Here is a 13,481-nt window from a genome sequence, read left to right on the forward strand (position 1 = left end):
ATGAGCTCAAAGCTGGCTCATCTGGTGATCCAGGGTGCAACAGGTCCCAGGACCCCATTGTCGCCCCCACCACATCTGCTGCAATAACAACGTCTCTGCAGACCCCTGCTGTCACGGCCTGTGCGTCCTGCACAACCACCATCACCACCACCAACATCACCACCACCAGCGCTGCCTGCAACACTCCCCCTGTCCCAGAGGATGACCACCCCACACCACCGACTGAGGAGGGCAGAGTGAGGATGTGGGTGCCTACAGTGGTGAGGCAACACGTCCGTGGAAGCAGGGTAGGTGGGAGGGGCAGGGTCACCCACAGACAACAAGAGGCTGGGACCCAACCCCTGGACCGCATCACTAGTGTCCTTGGGGCATATGAACGGGCCCAGGGATGAACGGGCCGGTCGGACGAACTGTTACGCGAGCTCATCCTCCTGATGAGGTCCATTGACACCCGCATGGGACAAATTGTGGATCTCTTGGGCCAGCAAGTGGCGGTACTGAGGGACAGGCCTGCGCCACAACCAAAACCTCCACCTCCCTCTGGTGGGCCGCAGGATGACAGTTCACCATCCTCCCCTGTGGTCACAGAGAGGGGTGAGTCCTCAGACCCCACTGGCCCTGCAGCAGGCCCCCCCGCCAAGCGACAAAGGGGCCGTCCTAAGAAAACCCTGGGAGTAGCTGGAGGCAAAGCACCTGCCAAACGCCAGTCACGGAGCCAGCCATGATGGCAACCCTCTTCACCACTGCATTGACTTTTTGGACAGTCCTTCCCCACACTGCCTTGTGAACGGCATCTGTCTGTTGGACTGGGTCACCACATCAATGTGGTGACTACTTGATTATCTCATTTACCATTACTGTCAACTCACTGCTCCACTAATCACCTCAATGTAAATATACACCCCCCTCACATGTCACCATTGTAAATAAAAAATCCTTACGCACATGTTGTTGTGTCTGCTCCATCTTTATTCCAGGATTTACAGTCTTCAACATGATCACAATGCATTAGGAGTATGGACTGTATGTAGGCAAGGAGAAGTTGAAGGCACCTAGGAAAACACAACAGAACAACATTCACTGGTCTGGGTGTGGCATCACAGACATCACACAACACTTGTCATCAGGGTACTCCAATCTGCACACATTACATTGAGAAATAGTACCGACAAACATCCTGTATCTATGCAAAACTACCCTGTCCCAGAAACATTGGCAGCCAGCTCTGAGCCGACAACAGGCTGCAGTCACAAAGCTCACATACACCTTCACAACAACAGCAATATCATCAGACAATGGGTACGTTGTACATTGTCAACCACCTTCAAGTGAAGTAGCGGGTGATGAGCTGTTGACGCAGGTCAACACCTTCCTCCTCTCCACTGTCCTCATCACTGGACATGGGTTGGTTTGCAGGCGGGGGCCTTGGGTCCTCATCATCATCCAGAATCGGGGGAATATCCTTGTGAATGGCTAGGTTGTGGAACATGCAACATGCCACTACATTCTGACACACTTTCCCGGTCAAGTACATTAGTGCACCTCCGGTCTTGTCCAGGCAGCGGAAACGTGACTTCAACAGACCAAAAGTACGCTCCACCACACGACGTGTTCTCCCATGGACCTCATTGTAGCGGACTTCAGCTGGGGTCCTGGGATTACGGAGTGGGCTCAGCAACCAGGGATGGTTGGGACATGCAGAGTCACCTAGGTGTGAGAAACACAAATAAACATTGCTATGTCGCGGAGGCAGAGGGCAGCAGGTCACACACTCAGCACGCCATATGACTAGGCATACTCACCCACAATCCATGCATGCTCGGGAAGCAGATTAGCCATCAGCTGGGGTACAATGCTTTTCCGCAGGATGTAGGAGTCATGGGCTGAGCCTGGGAATTTGGCACAAACGTGGGAGATTATCATATCTGCCAGGCACACCACTTGCACATTTATGGAGTGGTAATGTTTACGATTCCTGTAGATGTGCTCACGTGTCTGTGGTGGCACAAGGCCAACATGGGTGCAATCAATGGCACCAACAACATGGGGGATGTGTCCGAGGGGATAGAAATCTCCCTTCACAGCTGCAAATTCAGGATCCCTGGGGAAATGGATATATCTGTCCTTGTAGATTATCATGGCGGACAGTACATCATGCAGCCCCATGCTGAACATCAGTTGTGACATCCCACCAGCGCTGGCCACTGTCTGCTGGAACGATCCAGTGGCAAAAAAATGAAGGGCCACCATCACCTTATACGTTGGGGTAAAAGCTGTTGGATATGTTCTGCGGGGCTGCAGGTGGGGCTCCAACATATCACAAAGGGTCTTTAGGGTGGCTCTATCCAGACGGCATTTCTGGATGATCGCTTCATCCTCCATGTCTTCCAGCACTGTCAAGTGACGAAGCAGATTTGGTCTCCTCCTAGTTGAGATGAAAGTGGACACATATCAATGCAATAATCATGAGATGGGAACAGCATCTCACGTTCTGGATGACACAACGCCAACAATGACTGTCATCAAAATTGAGTTACAGACCAGCCTACATGTAGGGACACCTTCAGCTACACAAATGGCACACTTGTAAACTTACACAAAGCACGTCCCTCAAACGCCACCTCGGTCAATGTGAATGCACATAGGGATATGACCACAATTACCATGAGCGCGCCTGGGAGTATAGCATCCAGCATATGTGTAACAAATCAACCCCCTAGCTGCTGTACCTGATACACCTTTATGCGTCATTTTAACCTGGCACACATCAACAAAACAATGACCACAGTCTGAGCAGAAATGACGATTGTGTGCATGATCAGACATGAGAGGACATGCAAAAAAGAACATCATTAATTGAGACAAACATTGCTGTGAGTGTCACAGCACCTCAACACATTGACATGTGTACACATTGTAGAGTCCATAACAACACTGTCCTGTGTACAGGATCATCAATATCACAAGTGACATGTGAGGAGTACATGCCAATCTACGAAATCACATACACAAACATGGCATGTGTAGTCACCAGTGGAGTAAATGGAACATTGGCATTGTGTGCACAATGATGTGCCATTTACCATGTGGCCACTGTGCACTGTTGATCTTTGTCAGATAGCCATTGCCATTGTATAGCACCCAAATCGCGGTAGCTACCGCCTGTCCCCAGCAGTGTGTTACCAGCACTCCCCATTTACACAAGTGCGGTAGTGATAGGCATGGATACATGCCCAAATGGCGGTTGGCATGCTCCGCCGCCCAAATTGCGGTGCCTCCTGTGAATGTATGGCACCCAAATCGCGGTACCTACCGCCTGGCCCCAGCGGTGTGTCACCAGCACTCCCCATTTACACAAGTGCGGTAGTGATAGGCATGGAGACACGCCCAAATGGCGGTTGGCATGTTCTGCCGCCCAAATCGCGGTGCTTCATGTGAATGTATGGCACCCAAATCGCGGTAGCTACCGCCTGGCCCCAGCGGTGTGTCACCAGCACTCACCATTTACACAAGTGCGGTAGTGATAGGCATGGAGACATGCCCAAATGGCGGTTCACATGCTCCGCCGCCCAAATCGTGGTGCCTCATGTGAATGTATGGCACCCAAATCACGGTAGCTACCGCCTGTCCCCAGCAGTGTGTCACCAGCACTCCCCATTTACACAAGTGCGGTAGTGATAGGCATGGAGACATGCCCAAATGGCAGTTGGCATGCTCCACCGCCCCGATCGCGGTGCCTCATGTGAACGTATGGCACCCAAATTGCGGTAGCTACCGATTGGCCCCAGCAGTGTGTCACCAGCACTCCCTATTTACACAAGTGCGGTAGTGAGAGGCATGGAGACATGCCCAAATGGCGGTTGGCACGCTCCGCCACCCAAATTGCGGTAGCGCCCACCTGGCACCTGCGGTGTGTCACCGCCATGGAGCATGCCCTTACAGCCAATGGGAACCTTAACCGCGGTGGCATGATGCCATTTTGAAAATCGCGGGGCCCCAGCGGTGTGTCACCGCCATGGAACATGCCCTTACAGCCAATGGGAACCTTGATGCGGCGGCATGATGAATTTTTTTAAATAGCGGTAGGTGTGCTCTGCCACCGCGGAGGTGGTCATTGGATGCATTTGAAAGAGGCAGACCTGGACCACCAATTGCTGCAGCTTAGCTCCTTTGAAACGACCCCAGGGGGCTACATATGTGTGGGAGGGAGCCTCACATTTCCACTGCTCCCAGAGCCTGCTGCCAGACACCCCTCACCTGCTGCTGCCTCCAGGGACTGCTGCCAGAGACCCCTTACCACCCGATTCCGCCGCTGTTGTCTCATGTCCACAGTGATGGCAAGGACAGAGAAGATCCGTGCCAGTCCCTTCATGACCGAGGAGCTGGAGGTCCTGGTGGACGAGGTGCTCACACAGTACCCAAGGCTGTATGGTGCCCCAAATGTCGTGGTAAGTCCTCAACAGTGGGGGGGAGTGTAGAGGGGGCACACTTGTAGTTGGACTGATGCAGTATGTGCCTGACAGTGTGGGGTTGTGTCATGCACTGCCTAACATGCTGTCTCCTGGGGGAAGGTGTGTGTACCCATTGCCACAGGTTTCTCTGCCTGCACATGTATGTATGAGTGACCTGTGTTTTGTTGTCAGCCATACAGTGACGCAGAAAGTTGTTCATGTAGGAGTCAGGACAGTGATTGCTTGGCTGAATGGCTGTTTGTGCCCCTGTTGTCCATCTCAGTGTGAGCCCAGTTGGCCTGCACAGTCCCCGCCCACAAAGACAAGGAAACATCACTTCACTTACAGAGTATTACATCAGTCTGTTCTCATTGCACTCCAGCTATGAGCCATCTCAGCACTGTAGATTGCACACGACCGGCCTTGTGAAGCGGATTTTTGATTTGTGAGATCATGTCCCTCAATGTGACATCCATGACACAGTTATCTATTCACAGGGCAGGGACAATGAGGGCCGCGCAGTCTTGGACACAGTGAGCTTGCCCCCAAACACAGGTTGATCTGTGATGTATGTGTTGCTCATCCTAAAAATGAACTGGAGATGTGGACAGGCTTTTGTGCTGGCATCCTGCATGTGTGTGAGATGTGCAGGGACTGTGTTCCCCCTCACACCTGCATGCATTTACATCAGCTTTTCCCATGCAGATGTACCATGTGAGATGTATTCTTGTCTCTGTTAGACATATCTTTGGATTTGTGATGAGTTTGTATCTTGCTGCTGTACTGCGAGATGTAGGTATATAACACTGTGTCACTGATCATTTCCCCCTCTTGTCTCCCATGCCTGCAGCTCAAGGTACACCAGTGTAAGGCCGTGTGGAGGGCCATTGCGGCCAAGGTGCGAGCTCTGGGTGTCTCAAACCGATGGCGCACCCACTGCCACAAGAGGTGAGACGACATCAGCCGGCTGACAAAGAACGTGGCGGAGATGACCTTGGGGCTGCTTCCTCGCACTGGGTGTTTGGCACGGCGCAGCATGACACCACTAATGGGCCCCATCTTGGCGGTAACACAGTCTGAGCTGAATGCACGTTTGAAGGAGCATCAGCAGCAAGCCAGGGGTGAGCATTCGGAGAGGGTGACTTTGGCTGGGAGTGGCTGAATGTGTACAGAGCCTGTGCCAGTGCTGGCCTATGTGATGTTGGTAGTGTGATGCAGTGGCATGTAAGTGGCTGCTGGGATGGGTGCAGGTGTTACGCATTTGCCCTACCTGTACTTACAAAGGTAATGTGCATTCCCATTGCATTCGGAGTCGTGGTCTTCAGGTATCATCTGCATTGGGGTAGTCTGGGGAATCCCATGGGAGGGAACGGCAGTGTGCCCGATCTGACTGTGCCTTCACCAATGCGTCCATTGCATGCTCTCAGATTTGAGAGGCCTAGACATCTGACAACAATGTGCACCAATCTTTGGGCCCCAAAGTACAACATGGTGGGTGGCATGGGCTCATGGCCATTGTGGAATGTCATGTTGTAGTCTGTGTCTGTGTTGCCCACTCCTGTGCCATCCAGATCGGTCAGTGGCAACAAGTAGTGTGCCTCCATCATGTCCCTAGGTGTGCTCAGAGCTAGTTGTGTGTCTGGTTGAACGGAGCCACTAGCTGGGTGTTGTGCTGTGTGGTCATCACATGGCTCAGTTATGCCTGAATTTCCAGTTCCCACGCACTGTTTAAGTCAATATATTGAGTTAGCACAATGTGATTGCACAGGGTGGTGTGCAACATGTAGATTTAGTCAACTTTTGTAATGCATTGCTTGCATATGTTTGTTCTGTTGCTGCCACTGACCTGACCCTACATCTCTCTCTCTCATGCAACATCTCCTGTGGTCACGGAGGGACAGGAGACGGACACCAGTGGTGGTGAAACAAGCACAACAGCTGCACAGGAACCCAGTGACATAGATGTCACCAGCGCCTCAGAGGGGGACAGGAGTCTGCTGGAGGAATCCTAGCTTGAGAGGCATAGTACCACATCATCTGTTGCCAGCGGGGATGCATCCATGTTGGCGGGCACAGGGAACGGGGACTCTGCATCATCTTCCACCACACAGCGGCCAGTGCCCACCCTCCCAGCCACTTCCTCTGGTACTGCCCGTGTCTGCCTCAGTAAGAGGGGAATAGTGTCCTTCACCCCTGGCACCGCTGCCCCTGCCCCTCCTGCTGCCATCAGTGCTGAGTCTGTGGACCTTTTGCGCCAGCTGTGTGTAGACCAGACAGCTCTCCTCAATGCCATTATTGACCACGACAAAAATTGTCACAGGTGGTTGCTTTCATGGAGGGCATACTTTCAGACGTGGGTGGGCTGCACCAGACTGTCCAGGCTTTGTCCAGGCTTTGTCCTTCACAGAGACGTCAGCTCTTCAACAGGCACATACTCACAGTCCAGCTCCGGTCCCTTTGTCCACCCCTCTGGCATTGGCCACGTCTGACGTTAGTGACCACGGTCCACATACATCAAAGTCACGATACAGCACATGAAGCACACTGCAGCAGCAACGCAAGCGGTCCCGGGCGCATACACCATCCCCACAGAAGACCAAAGCCACCCTTAGAGCGCAGAGAGAAAAGCCCGTCAGGCGACACCAGGGGACAAAATGCAAAGAAGCAGACCTCAGGCTCACATGCCTCAGAGGCATCCCCATCCAAGGACTCCCCTGTCCCTAAAGTATCTCGCAAAGAGAAGCTTACAGTTTCTGTGCCCACCGAGAAGGTGGTGCATGCCAAGGGTACACCTAGGAAGGGATCCAGGGCAGATTCACCCACCACCTCCACTCCCATTCCAAGCCCAGTGAAGCAGGGGAAGGAGGGCACTGTAGGGGTAGCACCTAGTAAACAGGGGAAGGAAGGGCAAAGGCGAAGCCAGGCAAAGCGTTCCGCTGGATCCAGCACATCACCAGAGGAGGTGCCAGCGTCTGCACCTGACGCAGCTTTGGTGTTGAGTGTGCCTGTTGTGTCCACACCACTTCCCATTGATCCAAAGTCAGTCAAGCCAGTTAGGATCCCCATGAAGTGGAAAGGCACCCCTCCGCAATCTCCCCACACACCGTGTCTCCTGTCTGCATAACTCCACCTCCACGTGCCACTACACCACCTGGCCCAAGCAGCCCTCCAGCTTGCCAAGCCACTGGTAGCTCTACCTCAGCTGGGCCGCTCTCTCCCCGGTCAAGTGCCCCGACAGTCCCCGAGACACAGCCAGCTCCCAGTCCGCCTGACAGCCAAGTCTAAGTGGTAGTCACCCTCACACACCTGTCTCTCATGTGGGAGGTGAGACTCTGGAAGCCCACCAGTACAGGAGTTCGCCCTTCTGCGTACTTGAGTCCTTGGACCAACAAATAGAGATTGGCACGGAAGCTGTAATATCAAAAGAGAATTTTATTCCTCACTCATGAGTGGGACTGCATCTCTACATAACCCTCAGGCAATGTATGAGGCAGTACAAGGAGAACAGAAACAATGGACCTTTTATACATACTTTGGAGCTGAGTAAGCATGAGAGTTCAAAAGGAGGCGGTACAAGTATACACAAGAATAGCTATTCACATATAAGGACTAACAGAAAATACTTAGTCAACAAAGTGGGAGGGGTGATGAAGTTGCTGACATCAGTTGAAACAGCCTGACAGTTACACACAAGGACAGGTGCATTCTAGCAGCTACAGGCCTTTCTGAGCATGCGCAGTGCTCGGGCTCAGTACTGCAGGAGCCAACTATAGATGGTGACTCAGGCAACAGTGAAGACGGAAGAAGCACATGGCGAGCACATGGTTAACTAAAATGGCTGGTGTGTAGCACCAAGGTAAAGTACTTGGCGTCCCTCAGGTGCACTCCGTATTGGTCCGTGAAGGGCCTAACAAATGTTCCAATAAATTTCACAGACTTTGCGTGTTTGAGATCCAAAAACTCTTTTTTAATTAATTAATCATCGTGATTAGGAATCATGATGCTCTTCATGTATACAGATAAAGTAGATTCAATACATCTTGAGTAATTGAGTTATATGCAAATGTCCTTTAAATAATATAATAATCCCAATGCATTTCGAGTCGAAAGACTCTTCATCAGGGGTTCGTGATCCTGTAAATAAATAAATAAGTTAAAGTCACTTTCAAGACACAGGGCCTAGGATTATAAACAATATGAAAATGGTACCATAATTTACAATATCATGGGAAACCTAAATATGTGGAACATATTAAATAAACAACTGGATACCATTGCAAAATCACCGAAGATAGTGAAATGTTGCGTGGAGGAGAAAGTGCACGAAGAACAATAAACATAGTGAACAATGTGTCATTACATGACTGGAAAAAGGTGGAGGAAAGTGCGCAAAAGTCATGGCAGGAAAAAAGAGGCAGGGAAAGTAGTGTACATCGATAGCTCGAGTGGAAACTAAATTAGATACGTAACGGTAAGCGTGAAAACAACGTGAGAGTTCGGAAAACGTTAGGCCCTTCACGGACCAATACGGAGTGCACCTGAGGGACGCCAAGTACTTTACCTTGGTGCTACACACCAGTTTGGATTTACTCCCTACAGGTCAGAGGGAGATACCTCACATGCACCCAAGTTCATATTATTGTTTAAAGAATTTGGGATTTACCCTACCTACCAGTGTGCCTCACTACTGATCTCTTCTGTAACTAAAATGGCTGCCACAAACAAAATGGCTTAAGCTCATGCTAACAGTGATCTCTGCCAACTTCCACAGACAACCCTTTTAGCATTAGCTGAAGACATCTATGATTTAGAAGGAACAATAAAAACATCTTGTATGTTGATTTGCATCATGTCATTAACTTCTTGGTCTAGTACATATTGGGCATTCACTTTCCCAACGCTATGTTTGGTAGGTATACAAGCAGAGGCACAAAGGGAACAAAGCATTGGACCACATTGTAGACACAGGCAGCATGTCAGCAGGATTGCAAAGAATATACATATAACTGTCAATAGTTTCCAGCCCCATGTAAGGAACAATGTCCATAGCCAGCTTTTTAAAGTCCATGTTCATGTATCGGGGTGAATTTCAGCAGCTATTTTATGTAATTTGGAGATTGCATCAAAGACTGAAGGGGCGTGATCAGGGATGTAAACACAGCAACTGCTCCCGATGATGCGGCATGCACCACCACCACGTCGAGGACCATTCTGTTTTGGAGCGCCACAATCCTCGCAATCTGCAGTTCTTCTGTAATGTTCACAAGTGCCATAGCTGTCTGGTTGGTCACAGCTTCTACGACACGTGTCAAGCGCCTGATCTATCTGCTGTTCAGAGCAGCACCAACAAAGAAGAATAGTCCCAAATTGAAGTCAACATACTGTTGTAATGCAGTGTCAGTTTGATCCACCTCATCATGAGTTATTGTCCTCTTAAATCTATTTTTAGAAATGTCATTAAAGAGTTTATAGTCTTTATCATAGGATGCAGGTGCCAAAAACACCGGTGGTAGCAAAAAGGACACAAAACAAGTTCCGGACCAACCAAAGGGCAAATGATAGTATCCTTAATTCCCACATTTGAAGTATGTATTGTGCGATGACGTAAAACTGCTGTTATTTACTCCAGTGATATTTAATACTAAAGTACAATCACTTTTCCTTACAGGAATACTACCAACACATAGGTCTGCTCGAGCTCTAGTAACAGCTATAACAAAAGGTCCATTACCGTTAGCAGTTCGAGTGTTTTGGAAAACATAATGTGTGGAGGAATTTCCTCGGCGATACTCGACAATTTCCCACACAGTTCCTTTGGCCTGTGGATCTTCTTCCTCATCAGGGTAACAGGCTCTATTTAACTGAAAGTTCAGTCTTCCTACGCCATAGTCAGCGATGTTAGCAACATGAGTAGCCCATAGCAGCGCAAACCAGGCTCTGCAGGAGCCGTTGTGTGAAAATGGCTGAGGAATAAAAGGCGTTCCTCCCTTTTTCTGATGAGCTGGCATCATTCCACACACCCAACAGTTGGTAATGTTCGTAGCATTATGCGTGTGATGCAACATTTGAATGAACGTGTCGTTGAGATAAGACTGTCTATGCTTCTGCTCATGATAAGGAAGGGTGAAGTAGTGGTGCTCAATGGGGGCAGGAGTAGTGGCAGTCAGTGTATTTCGAACAGGAGTCACTTCCTTTACAATCCAAGTTATCACTTGCACAATAATCACAATGGAGGTAAACCCAACAATGAACATAGTCTTTCTGTAACAGATTCTCGCAGCAGTCGATGCCTTCTTCATAGGCATGTTTATCTCGACGCTGAACAACAAAACAGATGGAACTCTAAAGTCCTGGGCAGCCGTTGGTTTCTTCACTGAGTTTGAGACGGGTGTCGCTAAAAGATCCCCCCCCCCCCCTTTGCAGCTCAGTCTTTCACTAACCCAGGACGGTAGCTCAACCAGTCTTTTTCAGCAATGCAACTTCTCTCCGGGGTCACAGCTTATATCGAGATGCACCAGGGATCATGTGGTCCGGGAAGACTTCCTCAGGTTCTTCAGGTGATATGGCTTGGCCTCTCTCTGTATTCAGGATGTCTCGATGGTCGGTGAGTGCAGCAGACTCCACCAGGGCAGATGGCACCCGTTTACAATGAGTGAGTGTACCCAATTTTTTCTATTGGTCACTCGGACTGCAGTTCTGGTCTCCAAGAGCACCTGCTCAGGGCCACGCCACCTCGGTTCTAGGCTATTCGACCTTTGGAAGATTTTAACCATCACTTGGTCATCGGGCTGCAGATCATGGCCATCACCTTGTGACCTGTCAGGAAGAGCTTCTCGAATCTGTTGATGAATAGAAAGCAAACTGTCAGTCACCTGTGACAGATAGTCACTCATCAGCACACAAGCACGCAAAGTACATCATGTATTGGGCGTGGCTTAGGAATCCCCCAGATGTTCATTGGCCTTCCAAAAAACACCTCGTACGGTGTGAGGCCAGATTGTGTGTGTGGCACCGATCTAATGGACAACAACGCCAGAGGCAGTGCATCAGGCTATTTCAGAGATGTGGCGTCCTAGATTTTTGCTAACTTAAGTTTGAGGGTGGAATTGTATCGCTCCACTAGCCCTGCTGATTGTGGGTGGAAAGCAGAATGGAACTTCTGCTTGATTCCCAATCCTTTCAAGACATACTCAACAACTTGCCCAATGAAATGGGGTCCGTTGTCACTCCACAAAAATTGACAAACACCAAATCTAGGGAAGAACTCCTTTAGAAGCACCTTTGCTGTAGTAAGAGCTGTATTATCTTTCATAGGGTATGCCTCTATCCATTTACTGAAGGCGCACACCACCACTAGAACATACTTTAGGTTGCTGCAACGTTCAAGCTGGATGTAATCCATTTGCAAAACCTCAAAAGGTGCAGTTGGTGTTGCAAATCCTCCTCTAGGAGTTTGTGTGCCCCTTCCAGGATTATATTCAAGACAAATCAAGCAAGACTGCACTATCTTTTTAGCTGTGCCGGCAATTTCTGGATGATCCCAAACTTGCGTAAGTAACTTCGCTATTGAGGAAACTCCAACATGTGTCGGCCCATGTGCCATTGAATCATGGGATGTAAATAGGCTGCGGGTAATCGCCATTTAGTCATGTCCTTATTCCTCCAGCAACCCTCATCATCCAATATTCCCTCCTTAGACCATTGGTCTAATTCATCAGCAGAGGCAGATCGCTGCATATCCAGCACTTCTTGCCTGGCATCATGCCAACGTTCAGCCTGAGACTTAACCAAATACATAGATGTAGTGCTTCGCTGCATTGCAGTCTCACGGGCTGTGTGATCCGCAAAGGCATTGCCCTGTCCTATTTTATCAGTCACTTTCTTGTGTGCACTGCACTTAACAATCGCTACTTTCTTAGGGTATGTCAAGGCAGTAGGGAGATTATGCATTAATTCTCCATGTACTATTTGTGTCCCATGTGATGTAAGGAAGCCTCTTTCCTTTCAGAGCAGCCCAAAATCGTGAGCCACTCCAAAGGCATATCGGCTATCGGTGTAGATGTTAATCGACAAGTCAGTGCTAAGTTCACACGCTCTCGTTAATGCTATCAACTCAGCAGCCTGAGCTGATTTCTGTGGGATACGAGCTGTCTCAACTACAGTCTGAAGTGATGTAATTGCATATGCAGCTGATGTTGTACCATCTGTCAGTTTCAAGCAGGACCCATCAACCCACAATTCCCCAACAACACTTTAAAAAGGGAGGATCCTGTAGGTCAACACAACCCTTTGTTTGTTCCTCAGTAAGGAATATACAGTCATGAGGCTCTTGCGACTGAGACTGAGTAGCTGGGGATGGCAATAGAGTAGCCGGATTAAGAGTCGAACATCTTTTCAACGTGATATGAGGGGCCAAGAGTGTCAATTCATAACCTGTTAGGCAAGCACTAGTCAAATGCTGCGTTTTGGTCTGGTTCAAAAGGGCATCAACTGAATTGGGGTACTAACACAAGCAATCTATGTGACAGGACTATCCCCTCACTCTGACGTATGGACACAGCTGCCGCTGCCACAGAGCGTAAACACCCAGGCAACGCATGAGCGACTGGATTAAGGACAGCTGAAGAGTATGCACAAGGACGCTGCTTATCACCGTGTGTCTGTACTAAAACCAAGAGAGCACAACCATCCCTCTCATGTACATAGAGCGTGAAGGCCTTGGTGTAGTCTGGAGTGCCTAATACTGATGCAGAACATAGCGCTTGATGCAACTGTTGAAAAGCAGTCTGACATTCAGTAGTCCATGGGAGAGATATCGGAGTGTCTTTAGTCAAAAGGGCCAACAAAGGTTTAACAATATGTGAAATGCTAGGGATCCATTGCCTACAAAAAGAAGTAAGGCCAATCAGTGCACGAACATCTTTCTGAGTACGGGGCACAGGCGTGTCTAAAATAGCTTGGATGCGATCTGGTGTGAGTGCACATCCCTCCTTAGACAGGAGGTGACAATAATAGATAACCTGCTGTCTA

General features: G+C 49.4%; 1 long non-coding RNA gene across 1 annotated transcript in view; it reads right to left on the bottom strand.

Moving 5' to 3' along the window:
- Nucleotides 1-7,870: 7,870 nt before the first annotated feature.
- LOC146871299 (uncharacterized) overlaps nt 7,871-13,481 on the bottom strand; it is a 47,902-nt gene continuing 42,291 nt past the window's right edge. The window contains exon 3 of the long non-coding RNA XR_014980977.1: nt 7,871-11,290. This is a non-coding gene — a long non-coding RNA (uncharacterized LOC146871299). The remainder of the gene's footprint in view (nt 11,291-13,481) is intronic.

The sequence above is a fragment of the Triturus cristatus genome, chromosome 1_1, assembly GCF_964204655.1.
Source record: "Triturus cristatus chromosome 1_1, aTriCri1.1, whole genome shotgun sequence".
NCBI classification, from domain to species: Eukaryota; Metazoa; Chordata; class Amphibia; order Caudata; family Salamandridae; genus Triturus; species Triturus cristatus.